This window comes from Copadichromis virginalis, linkage group LG7 (genome assembly GCF_057382275.1).
Source record: "Copadichromis virginalis isolate Kocher_CV1m ecotype Utaka linkage group LG7, C_Virginalis_male_GT1.1, whole genome shotgun sequence".
NCBI classification, from domain to species: Eukaryota; Metazoa; Chordata; class Actinopteri; order Cichliformes; family Cichlidae; genus Copadichromis; species Copadichromis virginalis.
In genome coordinates, this window is record NC_140624.1 from 23485728 (window position 1) to 23498659 (window position 12932).

At 39.4% G+C, this 12932-nt stretch overlaps 1 protein-coding gene and 1 long non-coding RNA gene across 3 annotated transcripts in view; both read right to left on the bottom strand.

Annotated features, from left to right (window-relative positions):
• LOC146705052 (alpha-1,3-mannosyl-glycoprotein 4-beta-N-acetylglucosaminyltransferase C-like) overlaps positions 1–12932 on the bottom strand; it is a 95515-nt gene that overhangs the window by 34148 nt on the left and 48435 nt on the right. The gene's annotated exons all lie outside the window — the stretch shown is intronic.
• Positions 10366–11537, bottom strand: LOC146705053 (uncharacterized). The gene is made up of 2 exons (XR_014921678.1): positions 11210–11537; positions 10366–10614 (listed from the first exon to the last, which is right to left on the bottom strand). It is a non-coding gene; the product is annotated as an uncharacterized LOC146705053 (long non-coding RNA).

Consider the following 12932-nt stretch of genomic DNA (forward strand, 5'->3'; position numbering starts at 1 on the left):
GTGGGTGGTATACATAGTGCCAAGCAGGTAATTACAACTACTTTTCTGGCAGCGGCTTGTTAATCGTAGCCCTGTGGCTTGTTGGCTAATGTGGTTTAACCTGGCTGTGTGAACAAATGGAGAAACTATGACTCCTTTTTTAACTGTATGCTTGCCGAGTGTTGCTTGGCTTTATTGTTGGACTGTGCTGTTTTTATAGCCATATCAAAAGCTTGGACCTTTATGCGAATAGCTACATGCTTCACTATTCAAAATCTGAACTTCTACGTCTAAATACGAGGACTCGGCTGCCTCCCTAAACTTATGTGTGCTGTGCCCCCTTGGGGATCGTTTGAAGCCCACGCTATGCATGCATTTACTCGTTTTTTGGGAAAGCTTTTTCTGCAAGTCCCATCCATCTGGACAGTCTCTAATTTTTCTCAACTAGACTGGATTCTCCGCCCCTTAAATGGTGTTCAGTGAAAGTTCTGTGGTGAATAAGACTTTCACCTTCCATGACCTCTTTGTCTCCTATGGTTTCGCCTTTTGTTATGACAGAAATTTGGCTACCAGCCGGTGATTTAGCTCCTTTTGTTAAACTGACTCCTGAAAACTGTAATTTCCTCAACACACGAGGTTACCACCTCCCCGACAACAGGTTGTGGAGGTGACCTGGCAACCTCATAGCAACCTCATGTTGCCAGGCCACCTCCACAACAGTTTTCAGAGATCACTTTGAATGCAGAGTGATGCTCAGAAAGGACTACAGTACTTCTGTACTAGAGCTGTTTGTGACGGATCTGTCCTCTCCTGTACTCGGCGCTTTAGTGTATAGACGTGTTCTTATCAAAGATTTCATCCAGGAATTTTCAGACTTTTCGTTTGTGACAACGAAGCTTCTAATTCTTGGTAACTTCAATATTTACACCTCCAAACCTTAGTTTGCTGAATTTTTACAACTTTGGAGTCATTTAATTTAACCCAGTCTGTCAATGGCCCTACATACAAGCAAGGACACACAGACCTCATCTTGTTTGATGCGTGTCCATCTGATCATAAACTCATTTTCTTCAATATTCCCATTCCTCACTCACCTAAACAAACCCTCATCCCCTTTTTAATACACCCTAAACGTCTCAACCTTCCCCATTTATCTGCTGCTTTTGCTACATCTCCTTTATTAATGGAAGTTCTAATCATCGCAATATTCCTGATGAGCTACTTGCATGCTGTAGTTCACCTCGCACCAACATTATGGACTCAATCGTTCATTTCAAATGCAGACGGTATAAACTAAAACTTGGTTAAATAATGCCACTCATGCAGTAAGACAGGAAAGTAGAATGTGTTTAGAGACTATTTGAATAACTATTAGCGCACCATCAAGGCAGAAAGAGCTAAATATCTCACTAAGAATTCTGGTAATCCTAAAGTCCTATTTAACACAATTAATTCTGTCCTGCGTCCCGCCACTACAGCCATTGCTGAGACTGCCTCACACACACGAGGTTCATTACTAAAATAATTTATAATATCAGAGCAAATATTCTGCTCTAATCTCAAGACCCCTGTGAGCCACAAACATGCTCTTCTTTTCTCACTTATTTCAAACCAGTCTCTTTAGCTAATCTTACTGATATAATCATGCACATGAAACCAACTACTTCCTCTCTGGACGTGTTCCCTACGCCATTTTTCAGAGATGTGGTGAAGACAGTTGACCCCAACACCCTCGCTATTGTTATAGCAGTGTCTCCAAAGGGACTGTTCCTCATTCTCTTAAACTATTGTCTAGCCGCTTCTAAAAAAACTGGTTTGGATTTATCATTTCTAAGCTGCCATTTCTGTCTAAGGTTCTGGAGAAACTCGTCTTCCTTCCTTTCCTCTTCTCTTTCAAGGATGCCAATATTCACATTTTGGACAGAGAAGACAGATGGTGGTTTGACAGGGGAGTGAAAGAAGCCATCTATGCTCGATGTGAACAACCATCTTTGAACAGAGGGGGTGGCCAAAAATCACCTACACCTGTCACCTACAATCCAGTTTTGAGATCCCTTACAAGGGACCTCAACAACATCTCTCTCTGAAGCCAGGTGATGATGGTACATTGCAGAAAGTTTCAGATTGTCTTAGTGACATAAACTGCTGGATTATAATTTTTGCCAACCGCAAGTCTGTCTTATAATAAATAACTTGTGCCCACAATCAACTAATGTACCTCTCCACATTTAAAACCTTCATTTCATTTTCAGTTCTACTCTCAAGCTGGACAAAAGACTAAACTCAGTTGTTTCATGGCAGTTTTTTCCAACTCAAGACAAACATTTTTAAACTTAAACTTATCTTATCATCTAAGGACCTGGAAAGAGTTATCCATGTTTTTATTTTGTCATGTCTTGATTACTGTAACTCTCTCTATTTAGGCAACTGTCAGTCAAGTCTGTTCTGCCTGCAACGTGTTCAAAATGCAGCTGCAAAGATTTTGACAGGGATCAAAAAGAGAGACAGTATTACTCCAATACTTGCATCTTTACATGGCTGCAAGGTAAGTACAGCGTCGATTTCAAGGTTCTATTATTTGTTTTTAAAGCTCTATCTATCTATGATTTGACTACAAAAAGGAGAAACAGGATTATTGGTCTATGGAGCATATCATGCAATGCTGAAAACCAACAGTAACATATATATTAAAACATATATATATTTAAAATCTAGCAGAAAGAAAGCAGCCTAACCAGTTTGTTTAACAATAATCTAATCCCATCTCCAAGGAAAAATAAGCAAATTTGCAACACCTGTTATCACATTTGTAATTTTTTAATGCATGAGATTCCCTTAAAAAACTCTCTCTGCCCACTTGAATCACTGAGGACACACTAAACACAATCTCTCAACAGGAAAAACCCACTGTTGCTCTATCTCTGGCTGATTGGCAGAGTAGTTGTTTAACAACACAGCAGGCATGTCAGGCGCTTTGAATCAGAAACTCAGGTAAATAAAGAGTTATGCAAAAGCCACTTTATTTAAAGGCAACTGTCAAGACCGAGAAGATTTTTGCATATGTTTTAATCAGAGTTGCTCTGAGTATGATTGAGGCACTAAAATTGAATCTCCCGGCCAGAATTAAAGTTGATGCAGGAATCCAGACTCAAAGGAAAATGTTAATAGAGTTCAGAGAGTGCGAGCAGTGGAATTATCAGCAAGTAAACAGCATTTCTTCCAGAAGAAAGCAAATCTTCTTGCTTCCAGCTGGGAATTTCACCAACTGCATCTCTGCCTGGTTCGATGTGTTTACTTATTCATCAAGGTGGAGGCGGCCAGCAAGTTTCTTAGACTCCAACAGTTACCATCTTCCTGCTGTTGTACATGAGGGGTAGATGTGATTAAAAATGAATGGGAACATGTGCAATTGCAAGACCTGCAAGGAGTATTCATGCGCTCATGCTGCATGTTTGGTTGCAGCACACAGAGATGATGTGGCTCTCTGATGTGGTGAATATGGTAGTAACAAGATACACATAAGCTAATCACCTTTTTTTGAATATGCATTGTTTTTAAGATGTTTTTAAGCAAAACTATAAAGCTAGCAGTTATACATATGTCTTTATGGTTTATTGTCATAATCAAATGCTAACTGTACAACAAAAAAAAAAACACCCTGAAAGAGCCAGAAGAAAAAAATAAATAAGAATCAGGAAAATGTTACGACTTTTACTTTAAGTGTTTCAGCTTATATCTGTCCCTTGAGTTCAGTCACTAATTACGGCAGACCAAAACACAGTCAGCGCTCTGCTTCTCCCTCTCTTTCTTTCACTTGTTCTCCTCACAGTGGCAGCAGTGTGTATGACTTGCTGTGGGGTTAATTTTAGGCTACTAAGAGGCTGAAGCAAGGAGAGCAGGCCTATGCCAAACAGCTGTTCTGTTCTGACACAGAGTGCGTGTTACTGTGGAAAAGCAACTTTACATTCACAGAGTGTTGCTAGCAGCCTTTTTGTTGTTGTTTTTTTCCACAATAGATTATACATTTTGATAGTTTAATACTCGAACTGCCACGGGAGTGATTGTGACACCTTTGAATTTTAAAAATCATTTATCACTGTTAAAATTCATGACTTTTCCTAAAATGCGTTTATTCGTCATATAGTGAATTTAGTTTGAGTGAAACAAAAAGGCAAACAAACGAATAACAATAACGGTCACCTTATACCTGGAACTGCCAAGGACATAATTCTCACCCACATAGAAATGCTACTACAAAGTTGTTTATAGCCTATGCATCAATATGCCGGTCTTTTTATTTGACATCACATCCTCTGGCGTACACCACCGTATTTGTGGCACTTCGGTCGGTCGTGCATCTCTTGATATTTGTAACTTGCCACCACTGCCACAGCTGGGTGAAAGACACGAATGTACAGTCATATTTTACCGCCTTTTAAAAATAATATTCCAGTACAGAAACTCAGATATACAACTGGATATGTTGCAACAGTTTGAAAACTTTTGACTTTTTCTCTTGCTATATCAGCGCCTATGTGGTGGTATTGTCTTTGTGGCGACACCTGTCACTCAGGACAATACCGCAACAGCTTTGTGCATTTTAACAGCTTGCATAAATAGAAGTGACGGTGAGATGATGTTGCAGCGCCGCACAAAGCGACCGATGTGGAGGGGGTGCGTGGCAAGCATAAAACCAGCATTACGTATGTTTGTACCCTGCTTCTTCCTTACTTGTCACGTTCAGCGTCTATGTATGTCATCCATATGTAAATTATGATCACCAAAATTTGCCTTTGTGACAAAACTTTGTTTGCATCAACATCAAATGCGGAATAAACACCTTGAAAAAGCGCTGCAGCCTAATTAACATAAAGCAGCAGTTGTGGCATTCCATGTATTGTTTACAGCGAAAGCTAGCTAGTTATGATTGACATAACTGCACAGGTGAAGAGCTGTAAGCTGAGGCTGCATGCCTACACAATACATGGAAGTCATAGAAGTCCACCAGACAGCTGAAATATTACAGGGACAAAGTCACAGCATCATCAGCTTGGAATGAAACATCACTGAAGTGTTGTAAAAAATGGCAACAAGGTCTCTGCCTAATCCTAATGCTCAGATTATTGTTGAGGATTAAATTCTAACACTGACACAAACAAGGCAGACCAGTTTAGATTGGTCGAGTTTTGCCGTCTAACTGATTTTATTCTGGACATGAAACCAAGTTCTTCATGCAAGTACTTGAATTCATTTAATGCATTCAAAAATGATCAGTTTATGATTTAAACTAAAGGACACGCACAGGACCTGCAGTAAAGAGTGGGAAGAAAAGTGTTAATTGAAGTTTAGCTTCTTTTTTGACAGCTGTGATTTTTTTTGTTTAACCAAGCGAAGAGAAGGAAACATAGCGGGGAGGCGGTGATGCAAGTTTTAGTTCTGAGAGGTGGTATCAGTAAAAAACAACTATCAAAACAAGATATGACAACCCAAACTTTCATCTCTAGAAACCTGACTTGTATAATTAAGTGGGGGATGACATCAAGTGGGTGGCTAACTGCAGCAACATTTTTTATGCATGACATGCTCCACAAAAAGAGCGGTAAAAAGCTCAAGTCACATGTGATGCAGTGTAATGTGTCTGTTAATGATAGAGAGGGTGAACCACATTGACAGTTTTTAGAATTTGTCTGCAAGTTTTATGGTTACACTAATAATCTGTAACATGTTCTCACTTTTGTTCTGAATGTCTAAAATGTCAGCTGGGTTTTGGAGGGAATACTTTTATACACAGACAAGAATTTGGAAACAATCAGCATATTAGACCTGTTTTTAGGTTTTGGGGCTTTTGTCTCAACTCACAATTCAAGTAGGATGACAGAACAGCAAAAGTTTACATATTTCTGGTCCGAATGTTATCTTCAGACCTCAAACATTTTACTTCAAATGTCATGACTTGATACTTGTATACTTGTTTTCTTAGTATGATGCTTCCATGGACTGCACGATACAGATAACATCTGATTAGTGCTAACACATAAAATACTAGAAACTAGAAATTCATGGACCAAAAAACAAACTCAGTCCTAGCCTAGCCTAGAATTAAACCCACATTATATTCTATATTTGATAATTACATTTGAATGTTCCAGCATGCAGTGGGACAAACTGGCAGGTGTTACAACAAATGGGTGTTGCAAATGTGAAAAAGAAAAAATGTCATCCTATTGAAGTGGATGAAAGATAGATTTACTCAAATGAACCCAGCAATGAATGGATATTTTTGCATTGTATAATACACTAGGACGTGTTATGCAAGTTGTTCATGAGGGTGAGGAGAGCACTGAATATGTAAAGGCCGTTTATTGCACTTTTGGAGGCAAATGAGACTGAACATGGTGACGTAGGCTAACACACGGGTGTCAGGTGGCTCAGCCTGGGCTAAAAAGAGTATGGGACATGAGAGCAGAAATTCACGAGCTTTGTGAAAACAAAGGCAAGGATAATGTGGGACTCCCAGATGCAGAATGGAAGGCAGCTCTTACATTTGCTGTTCACATGACGGTCCATCGCATTTCCTATTCCTATTTCCTAATCTGCAGATAAAGTAACTGAACTATGAGCAAAATAGCAAGTCTTCAAAATTTTACAAAAACATGCAATTTATTTTCATAATTGGTTTTGGAAATGTTGATTTGGTAGTGAAAAAATGTTGCAGTTTGTACTGTGCCATTTTCGTTGCCTAATTGTAACATCTATTCTTACCAGTAGCAGTTTATGAAGAGATAAAATGAATACCGAGCAAAACTGAATTTAGCTTATTGGTGCGGCCCTCCACAACAGTCCCAGTTTCACATGCGAGAGAAAATTAATTGCCCGCCCCTGCTGTACAGACATATCAGTAATCCTGCAATTTAATTGCACGTTGTGTGAGACAAGTCTAACAAAAGCTTGGCCGTAGCCAGTTTCAGGCTGTATGATATCTATTTTGGTCAGATCCAGCAGTGCAATAACAGTACGGTGAACGGCAGCCCAAGAATCAAAGAATAAAATTCAAGGAGAGCCTCTCAGGTCATCTATCTACGTTGCTCTTTGATCCTAAACTTCTAACACTTGCAGAGTTTTCAGAAGCGCCTCTTTTGTCTCCAAAGCTCTAAATCTTGCTGTTGGTGGATGCGTCTCACAGTGAAAAATGGGGCCAGTCTTTTGAACACCACCATCACCACATTTCTCTCCCAGAGTCACACAGTCTAAAGCGCTCTGACAAGTCAAGCGTACAATCTACAAAGCCCCAGCACCAGAGGTTCGGTTGGTGTCGGTAGCTTCTAAATGTAGAATTGATGAAATTAACATCAAGTTAAAACATTAATATGTAAGAGAAGATTTGTAGGTACAGAAAGCAGAGGATGTTAGTGTTTATTTCATCTGCCAAAGGCTAAATTATTTTTAATACTGCTAATTTTTCATATAAATCATTTTCTGCCTCTTCAACTTGTTTTGCTTGATGCTAACAAACTGCCTGTAAGCGTATAGGAAAAAACACTGATACAAGCAAAGTTATGACAGAAGGAGAAGAGTTTCAAAGTGAATCAATCTCCCAGGAAACATTACGCCTGTTTCAACGCTGATGTAGACTTCAAAAACACTTTGTAATATATTCCGCTTTCATCATCTGTCAGTCAGCAGAACTGTGGAAAATACTGTATATTTTAAATGTAGCTTATGCAGATGAGAGCTTTCAGCTCTGAGCAAAGGGGGAAATAAAGCCTGTCTGACTACAAGGTTAAAGCATAAATACGTCTATTATTGTTTAAAAGATGTTTTTAAAGTAGTTTGGTTCATTATTATTATTAAAGAACAGGCTTGCTCGTCTCAGCGTTCTCTGCATTCAGTGTGTCGGTCTTTTCGTTGGAGCCAGGATGCAAAAAGCTCGACTGATTATTATGTAGTGTCAGGATCAATGATGGGGCGTGGTTACTAACCCAGTGAGCTTTTTTCTCCCCAAGGTTTTTGGGATGTCAAAGCTGAGCTGAATGTCGGAAAATGACAAAATTCTGTAGAAATGTTAGGAGGTGGTTGGTTTTGTGGTGGTAGCGGGGGAGTGAGTAGCGCTGGGTCAGTTTGAGAAACACGGTAGCCTTGGAAACATTAATAGCCTTTGATGACTTTGATAAAAATTTTCTTCCTCCATTAATTTATCACAGGAAAGTCAGTCAGTGTGATGCTTTCAGCAGCGCCGGCTATAGACGTACACCGGGAACTGACAAGGACAACAGGTCAGATGCCTTGCTCAAAGGTATTTAAGAGCAAAACATACAAAAGGATTAACCTTAAAAACTGAGTAAGAGAGAGAGAGACACTTTGAAAGAGATGTTTTCATTTGGTCAGGTTTCCTCATGCTTGGTTCACATAAAGGTCTCAGCTCTATCTGTGCTCTAGGTGTTTATCTGAGTCCAGCAGTATTTAGTGGCAGATATAATGACTCACAGTGAGAAATTACTGCCATGGTAGTACAGGTCTTTACAGCAAAAAACTGATAAAAAGAAATCTGATATTCACTGGGAACTATGGGACGCTTCTTCAAAGATCTCCTCCACCCCAAACTGCTCTTAAATGACGGCTTACTTGGGGTACACTTATGGCATGTCAGCTTTATCAGGCAGAGTTGCAACTAATTTTTAATATATTTTCAGAACTTTTTGACGGCTGTAGTAGTTTGTTTGATTTGTGCAGTAGTATCTAATTTCACCATACCACACCTTTATTCCACAGAGATCTAAATGTTTTGGTTTTGTTATTGTTCTTTAATGGTAGTTCAGTCACCTTCTGATAGTATCAGTTTAACATTGTAATAATGTAACATCCTTCCAACAACTGCATTTCCCACCAATCTTCCACAGGGCAGCAGCCTAAGCAGAGAACCCCAGACCTCCTTCCACCCAGCCTTCTCCATCTTATCCAAGCGAACGCCGAGGTGTTCCCAGGCCATCTGAGAGATATAATCTCTCCAGTATGTCCCGGGGCCTCACCCAGAATCCAGCCAGGAGGCATGCAAGTCAGATGCTTGTGAATCACCGCCTTACCATGGTGGAGGACAGGCTTGTGAGGGTGCACAGGACCAAGGCAAATTGGTTCTGGATGAAGGGCCAGATGAAGAGAGTATCAGGCAACCTGTGAGAGGCAAACCATGGAACCAGTTTACCTTGCTTAGGATAAGGTTACTGGGGCCCCACCCTGGAGCCAGGCCTGGGGAGGGTGCCCAAGGGTTGCCTCTGGTGGCCTTAGCCCATAGGTCCTGGCTGGGCACAGCGTGAAGAAGAGGTATGGGTGTAACATCCTGTAAGCCCACTATCTGCAACACACGCAGTTGAGTGTAGCGTGCACTGGGTGGCATTCAAGGATGCTACATGCCCCATCCAATCCTTTTTGAGAGCTGCCATCAATTTAAAATAAGCTAAATGCTTTTTTCAAAAGTGGTACATTTTCTCACAATAAACATTTAATGTTTTCTGTGTTCTCCAGTGACTAAATTATGGATTTATAAGACTGGCAAATTATTGCATTGCAAATGTTCCAGATTGGAGATACAAAATTAACCAGTTCATTTAATCCAAGAAAAGCAGTGGGGATGAAAAAAAAAGGTAAAGGGAAGAAAGAGGACAAGAGGAAGTGGGACAGAAAATCTGACAAACAATAAAGAAAGAATTTCATATGTGATGAAATTTTAGTGTATTTCACACATGCTCAGCAGCCCTCATTACTCAACAGAGGTGGATGTGAGAGTGCATAAGAGTTCAAACACTCTTAAAGCCTGCCAGCTCCTTGTTAGAAAGTCTGTGTGGTGTTACATAACGTCCACGTGACACTTCTGCAGGTAACTGTCGCACTCTAACACCACCAGCATGATCATCTAAGAGAAATGGCATATTTCTAGTAGTTAGAATTACTCATGTCGACAATTCATGTCGTGCAACGCTGAAAAATTCACAGCATCATTCTCTCAGCATTTCCTTCTGTTAAAAGCTTTTGTGAGCTTATCGCAGGTCAATTCTTAATCAAGTACACAGTAAATCCAGCATGTCCAAATTAACACTGTCGGATTTGATTTCAACACTATTAAAGTGTCTATATGGGTCCACACCAGAGAGTGTTAATTTAACTCTTTTTGGAGAGTTGGTACGTTAACTCTGATTTAGTGTTAAACACCAAATCTGTCTGGAGTTGATAATTTAACACTTGGTGTTAAGAGTTTATATATTAACTCTCAAAGAGTATTTTAGTTTAACTACGTAAGAGTTATCTTCTAATTCATTCTAAAAAGCGGGAATTTTACTGTTCTGAACTTCTAGAAATTTCTTTTGGAAATAAACATTTACTAAAAAGATGCAATGGTTTTTGAAAAACATTTATTCTGAACTGTGCACCACAATTTCAAAACATTTTCTGAAAGATGTAACAGTATACATGTTCTCACTTTCATTAGAATTTTGTTTATCAAAAGGTCTGACATGGTAAATGCAAATAACAGCATTCTCATCACTTATTTCTTCAATACAATATGCATGTCCTTCATTCATCACTTTGTGGAACTTCAACGCACTTCTGCTCTCCCCCATATTCCATCTTCACAAGCATATCCTGTGTGGAGATCGAATAAAAATTAGTTGACACTAATTAATGGCACAAATAATCCAGTAATCAATTGCAGCACAGTAAAAAAAAAAAAGGAATCCTCTTTGAGCCATTACTTGTGTAAAGTATTTTCCCAAAAAACAAGGACACAGGCAACAGGTAATACTGAACTAAATGTAAAACCTCAACTTTTTTCATTTTTACCTAAACCGTGTGCACAAAACTCTGGAGGGATCTATGCTACCGTAGAATCCAGTCAGGACGTCTGCTACTGCTGTTTGCTCGTTTTTTTTTAGTTTTTTTTTTTATGGGCGATCGTTTTCAGGCTTCAAGTAGCACCATTATACCAACATTTCACATTCTAGACATTGTTTTAGGTGTATTTGACCAAAAGTTTGACTGAAAATTCACATGCAAGCTTTTTTTCAAGGCTGTGGTATTTGCCCGCAAACAATACCTTTCAGCTAGCTAAAACAGAATATTATGCTATCAGCGAGCAACATGGCTAATGCCTTTCACACAGCTTTGTCTCAACTCCAAAGAGCCACAGAAGTAAAAGTTAATAGAAATAATTGAAACAATCTTTGAAAAAATGACTTACCAAGCATGGCAAACAACTCAAATATGTAGAGCAAAATGTTCTGAAACGGCTTCACTTCAGCTTGATTGGAGCCGTGCTGGGGGCGGAGTCTGTGAATTTACTCTGTTGGTGTCATAGCCCCTCTAGGAGTTCAGAGTTAAGAGGTCAAGAGTTAATGTTTCCATTGTAACACCTCCAGATTTGACAGAGAAACACTCATTTTTAACACTCGATTTTAACTACTATCATTTTACACCTCAGAGTTACATTAAAAGAATGTGACTCTACTTAGAGTAAAATTAACTCTACTTTTGCAAGGAGACTATTAACACCAAAAAATTTAACACTTTTGAATTTGCTGTGTATATTTTACCGCCCCCCCCCCAAAAAAAACAAAACAAAAAACAACAACCCAGAAAATCTAAATTAATACACAAAACTATAAATCACCAAAACATTGTGAGAGGAAAAAGGATTCAAATATTTGTGTTGAGAGTGTGAGTGTCCTGGACTAAAATAGGTGAATCCAGCTGCTTCATTTCATCCTGTCATTGTTTTATTGATGGACAGTTTGATGGTACTCCTGTGTGGTTTAAGGGCACTTCAGCAGAATTTACTGAGGATGCAGGTGTTATCAGACGGCTACAAGCAACATAACATTTTGTTTGTTGCACAAAATGCAGGAAAACATTAAAATATATTATATTTTTTTACATCACATCTGGTACACTGTACCAGGGGTCATATAATAATTTTTATGATTATTATCATTATTACCTTTGTCAAGGAGGTTGTGTTTTTGTAGTAGTAAGTTAGCCAGATCGGTGAAATGCTTCTGTAGTAAATAAAAGAAATCTGTCAGTATGACTCTTATCGACTATATAGATTTTAAGATTCTGTGTATTATTACATGAATCTATAATTAAATTGCTCCCAGTTACCTGCTAAGCTAATCATCAAAACACAATCTAGCTGGTCCAGGGATATAAACCAGGAAACAGACATAACTCTGCAAAAATACTTTCCTGCATTTACCTTTTTTTAATGCCTCAGGACTGACACGCTGCTGATCTACCTGTTTCAAAATGTGTTTGTGCGGGCAGTTATAGAAGCTCTGTGACTCATTAAACATTCATCGGGCAGGCGAGCGTCTGCTGAGAGCTGATTCTTGGCATTTAGACGAGAGGGAGTAAACACATTTTCTGAGTGCTGCTCTGTGGTCCACATATAATCAATTCTGCTGTTGTTGCATTTGACTTGCTGTGGGGCAATAGGGCGAAGGGATCTGATATCACCGAGGACCTGCCAATAATAAATTTCAACACGTGAGAAAAGACCAAGGGGTGGGGGTTGTTCTGGGAAGTGCCAAGCTAGTCTGAACCACATTTTCAGTAACAAACAACGCTCCTGTGAGAAGTCAACAATGCCCCAAGGTGAGAAGAATGCTATTTGTCACTGTAGACGCATGACAATGTGTGCTGCATCAGTGCAAATCACGCACTAGCTGCCCGCAGTGAGATTTTACATCTGAAATGAAACTGCCTGAGTGGGAAATACAGACAATAATAAGTATTCTCAAAGCACATCACTTCCTCTCAGTTTTGCAGGAACAAGGGAAATCCGCACAGAGCATTAAAAAGGGCACAGTCTCATTGCCACTACTTTGGGCGGTACATATGTGGGAAACAGAAAAGATTTAGAGATGCAGCAGAATATGGGGGAGAGGATGTTGGTCTCCATGGCG